Source organism: Temnothorax longispinosus, unplaced genomic scaffold (assembly GCF_030848805.1).
Source record: "Temnothorax longispinosus isolate EJ_2023e unplaced genomic scaffold, Tlon_JGU_v1 HiC_scaffold_675, whole genome shotgun sequence".
NCBI classification, from domain to species: Eukaryota; Metazoa; Arthropoda; class Insecta; order Hymenoptera; family Formicidae; genus Temnothorax; species Temnothorax longispinosus.
Window position 1 is genome coordinate 1 of NW_027270534.1, and position 5,435 is coordinate 5,435.

Below are 5,435 nucleotides of genomic sequence, written 5' to 3' on the forward strand. Positions count from 1 at the left end.
ACGTTATCTCTCGACGATGTCGCTCGCGCGCGTAATTACGTGCGCGATTATCGTCGTCGCGGTAAATTGTAAATCAAGTGAAAATGAGATTGCGATCAGTTATCTGTAAAAATATGGGTATCAACCCAGATAGCACAAGGACGTCCAATGTATGTTCAGTGGACATCCGCTTTTGGACATTCGGACGTCCAAACAAAGTCCAAATAAGATCCGTCGGACGTTCTATGTACGTCCCATGGACGTCCATTTTGCACAACTTTGTACGTCCGCAGAATGTCCAAATATGTACGTCCCATGGACGTCCATTTGTCACAACTTTGTACGTCCGCAAAATATCCAAAACGTACCCAATTTTGGACCTATAATGGATTGCTTTTGGACCTATTTTGGACATTTTTTGTAATTGTAAATTTTAATTAAAAGTTAGCAAACATATTATGATCGACCCAACTGAAAAATTTTATTGATCAAAAACGCTACGGTTCGACCGCAGATTTCGGTCCTTTTCAGCATATAGAAAACCGCTAACAAATATTAACTAATATTTGTGAGTGGTTTCTATACGCTTGAAAAGGACCGAAATCTGCGTTTTTTGATCAATAAAATTTGCCAGTTGGGTCGATCATAATACCTTTGCTAATTGTTAATTGTTCACTGGCGATTCAAGTCCTCTGTTTTTCGTTTTTAATTAAAAGTATTTAAAAAACTTATTTTTTTTGTGTTTAGTCATTTATCTGTATTTTATAAAAATATTTTTTGCTGGAATTATATTCCTAGAAATCCTAGGCTATTACAAAAAATACTTTTCATAAAATACAGATAATAAACGACTGTAAACAAAAATCAAATAATTGTGTTTTTTATCGCTAAGTGTTGAATATATATACAATAGTTCATAAAAAAATATGATTTTTTTGTTAACCAATATTTTATTAATTGGATGCTACATAATAAGCTTTGGTAACTATATAAACTATATAAAATCTATTCGACACATCTTTCGCAACATAACGTATAACGCCAGTCTACCTCCTTCGAATTTCGCTGCTATACTTTATAATATCAAATTTCTATACTTCATACGTTTGCTCGTCCATCTTCACGTAAGGCCCTTTAATATCCATTATTGTATATTTACTCGCGTTTACAGCTCATATCTTATAAAAACAAAAAAAAATGGGATGAAATCCGTCAACCAAATCGAAAAAATCACAAGATCTGTGCGTAAACTACAAAGCATACACGCCGCTATACGTGCTTCTCGGATACATTGAGATTAGATTTAAAGATATTAAAGATATTAAAGATATTAACTTATGCGACAAAGCGGCAACCCTTTAAGTATGTCATTCTTTAGACGGAGTATAGTAGTAGTAATAGTAAGATCGCGATTTTTCAAATGGGACAGACACATAGCTAAAAAGTAATGCCAATTTTGTAGAAAAAATGTTTCTGGCTGACGCAAAGTAAGCAGGTTTCTAATGAGAAGAACGCTACATAATAAGCTTTGGTAACTATATAAACTATATAAACTATATAAACTATATAAAGTCTATTCGACACATCTTTCGCAACATAACGTATAACGCCAGTCTACCTCCCTCGAATTTGCTGCTATACTTTATAATATCAATTTCTATACCTCATACGTTTGCTCGTCCATCTTCACGTAAGGCCCTTAATATCCATTATTGTATATTTACTCGCGTTTACAGCTCATAATCTTATAAAAACAAAAAAAAATGGGATGAAATCCGTCAACCAAATCGAAAAAATCACAAGATCTGTGCGTAAACTACAAAGCATACACGCCGCTATACGTGCTTCTCGGATACAATTGAGATTAGATTTTAAAGATATTAAAGATATTAAAGATATTAACTTATGCGACAAGCGGCAACCCTTTAAGTATGTTCATTCTTAGACGGAGTATAGTAGTAATAGTAAGATCGCGATTTTTCAAATGGGACAGACACATAGCTAAAAAGTAATGCCAATTTGTAGAAAAAATGTTTTCTGGCTGACGCAAAGTAAGCAGGTTTCTAATGAGAAGAACGCTACATAATAAGCTTTGGTAACTATATAAACTATATAAACTATATAAACTATATAAAGTCTATTCGACACATCTTTCGCAACATAACGTATAACGCCAGTCTACCTCCTTCGAATTTTGCTGCTATACTTTATAATATCAAATTTCTATACCTCATACGTTTGCTCGTCCATCTTCACGTAAGGCCCTTAATATCCATTATTGTATATTTACTCGCGTTTACAGCTCATAATCTTATAAAAAGAAAAAAAAGGGGAAAAAATGGAATGAAATCCGTCAACCCAATCGAAAAAATCACGAGATCTGTACGTAAACTACAAAGCATACACGCCGCTACAAAGACAACCCTTTAAGTATGCTCATCTCTAGACGGAGTATAGTAGTAGTAATAGTAGAATCGCGATTTTTCAAATGAGACAGACACATAGCTAAAAAATAATGCTATAATTTTGTAGAAAGAATGTTTTCTGGCTGACGCAAAGTAAGCAGGTTTCTAATGGGAAGAACGCTTTTAGACTTTGTACACATGTCTAATGTTGTTGAAATACAACATCCAAGTTTCCACAAAATTTTTCAAACACGTTCACTTCGTTTTTCACAGCCTAGAATAGAAAATACAATATTTTTACAAATACAATATTATTTGGTGATGAATTACAACTTGCAGTCTGGAACACTTACGGCGTCAACATATTACAATTAGTGATTATTCAATACGTTCTTGGTTTGCAAGTTTCTTTTCATCTGCATCGGATCTTTCTTTCGCTCTTATTAACCATTTTTTTATAGATTCTTCTAAATCTTTTTTTGTGAATGCTTCATTGTATGCTTCTCCTGCAGCTGAAGCATATATATATATCAAGCAAAGATAAGAATATTTTTAAGTCAATTAATTATTTACTTTTAGAAGTTTCTGAGTTAACGCTGCGTTTGGAGTTGCTTACGACTTACCGACGTTTCGCAAACATTGTATGCTTCATTATTACGGCTGGTAGGCTTTCAAATATATGTATCTTTAGTATCATGCTACAATTTCAAAGCCATATTTATACTCCGATCTTATATTTAAGATTGTTTTAATTAAGTATGATCTTAAAATGCTATACAGTCATTTCATTTACTGGATAAACTGTAAAGATCATCAGAAACCAGACTTAAGACAATCTTAAATATATCGAACTATAAATACCGTCCTCAGAGAGCTTACCAGATTTAATAAAACAAACAATTTTTACGAAACGGCAAGTGAATAAGCAACTCAAAATACGACGATAATCCGGAAACCTAGAAAAATGACAAAAAAACGTAGAAACTTATTCTAATTTTTAAATTAATTATTCAAACAATACTCATCGCTTACCAATTAACATATTCGCCAATTTTAGTTCATGAAACTTTTGTTTTTTTTTTCTTTCCCAACCAACTGTATCCTTCTGCCAACTTATTACTTAGGAGTTGGCTCAAGTTTCGTTTCATAAATTCGTAGGAATGTTTGCCACCAGTACGAGATGCTTGTGTAACCTTCAATACATTTGTGTTAATTCAATATTTGAGTTTTATATAATACATACTTCACAAACTTTTATATATGTAAAAATTTTTAATTTAGAAGAAGTTTTAAAGTTTCGATTGTTTGTAGAACTAACAAAAGACTGAATTTTTGTGCTTATGTAAATTGCATTTTAAATGGCATTATTGATAAAAATAAAGTAACAAAATCATATGTTTAAATATTTCAGAGAAATCTTTCACAAATACACCAAAGTATTATAATACATTAACTTATTACTATTTAAAAATAAAACAAAATTTTAAAATAATATTTAGTGCGCTTTTAGTCATAAAATTTTATATTTAATTAAAAATCAAAATTATAAAACAATATAAAAATTTAATATTATATATATCCCATAAATCACGATCAGCTGCTGTGACCTATACCTATACCCAGGTAGCAAGCTGATTAGTCATCATTTTGATATATTACATGTATATTTTATATACGTATCTACATATGTATATATATATATATATATATATATATATATATATATATATATATGTAATCAGCTTGCTACCTCGATATATATATAGGTCATAATAATAACTGACCGTGATTCATGGGATATTCAGGTTAATTCGATCAGGTTATATCTCAATTTGAGCCGTAGTGTTATCAAAGATGTATAGTAAATAATTACAAATATTTAAATGTATATAATTGCAAATACAGTAAAATAAATAAAATATTTATACTTAAAAGATTAAAATGTAAAACCATAATATAATTACCGATGCCTTAAAATGGCTCTGGTTTGTCAAATACTGCTCAACTTCTTGTAATTCGTTCCGTTCCAATGGAAGCGTAAAAGAACAGAAAACTGATTCCTGTTTTTAAACGTCATTAAGTATTAGGAGCTGGATTTAATCCAGTATTTTTGATGTCTTGTATATCCTCAACCGTTTGCCACAATTGAGTCTTAAAATAATTTTGTTGGCGAATTATCTGTTTAAAATATTTCTCTGAAAAACCAATCATTATTAGTAATAATTTATTCCATTATTAGTAATGTTATACAAACACATTATACACGATGAACTAAAAATAAAATATATAATGTTTTTATTCTGCATCTGAGCATGTGCTGGACACAATTGACATGTGCATCTCATGGAATTAGTCAAGAAAGAATTATTTTCTATTTCTGGATTGACACAATTATTATTATCCTTTTGCATAGCAACCTGGCCTGCAGTTTTCAACACATCTAATAAATCAGATATATAAAACATAAATAAGTATTTTTTCTACTATATTATAACAACAATAAAAATAATAATAAACACCATGCGTCTCCCATGAAATATTAATGTACATAAAATAAAATACAATAAAAAATTAATTTATCTGCTCAATGAAAGCAACAGCTAGTAAGAAAAAAATAAAACCGACCAGAAATCAAGCATTTATCGGGTGTTACAAATAAAAATAACAAATTCTTAATTTGAGCAATTCATTTATTCAGAATTGCCGTAGACTAACGTTTTAACCATACTTGATCTTCTTCAGAGCAAATTACGACATAAAATAATAATAAACAATTCAAAAGTCACAATTACAGCGTTGAAACAATTTTTACGGAGGTCAAAGTCATTACATTTTAAATATACGTCAATAATTAAATTAAGAACTTGGATCTGTGTCAGGCATAATAAATTAAGATTACATATGATTATATTATACATAATATGTACATGTACGATTACACATGATATATTATATTATATATTATACATATATGTACGTACATGTACATATGTATAATATAATCATATGTAATCTTAATTTATTATTTGTGTGTGTGTGTGTGTATATATA

General features: G+C 30.0%; 1 long non-coding RNA gene across 1 annotated transcript; it reads right to left on the reverse strand.

Annotated features, from left to right (window-relative positions):
* Positions 1–2,758: 2,758 nt before the first annotated feature.
* Positions 2,759–5,286, reverse strand: LOC139824918 (uncharacterized). The gene is made up of 3 exons (XR_011735351.1): positions 4,349–5,286; positions 3,417–3,577; positions 2,759–2,896 (listed from the first exon to the last, which is right to left on the reverse strand). It is a non-coding gene; the product is annotated as an uncharacterized lncRNA (long non-coding RNA).
* Positions 5,287–5,435: the final 149 nt, after the last annotated feature.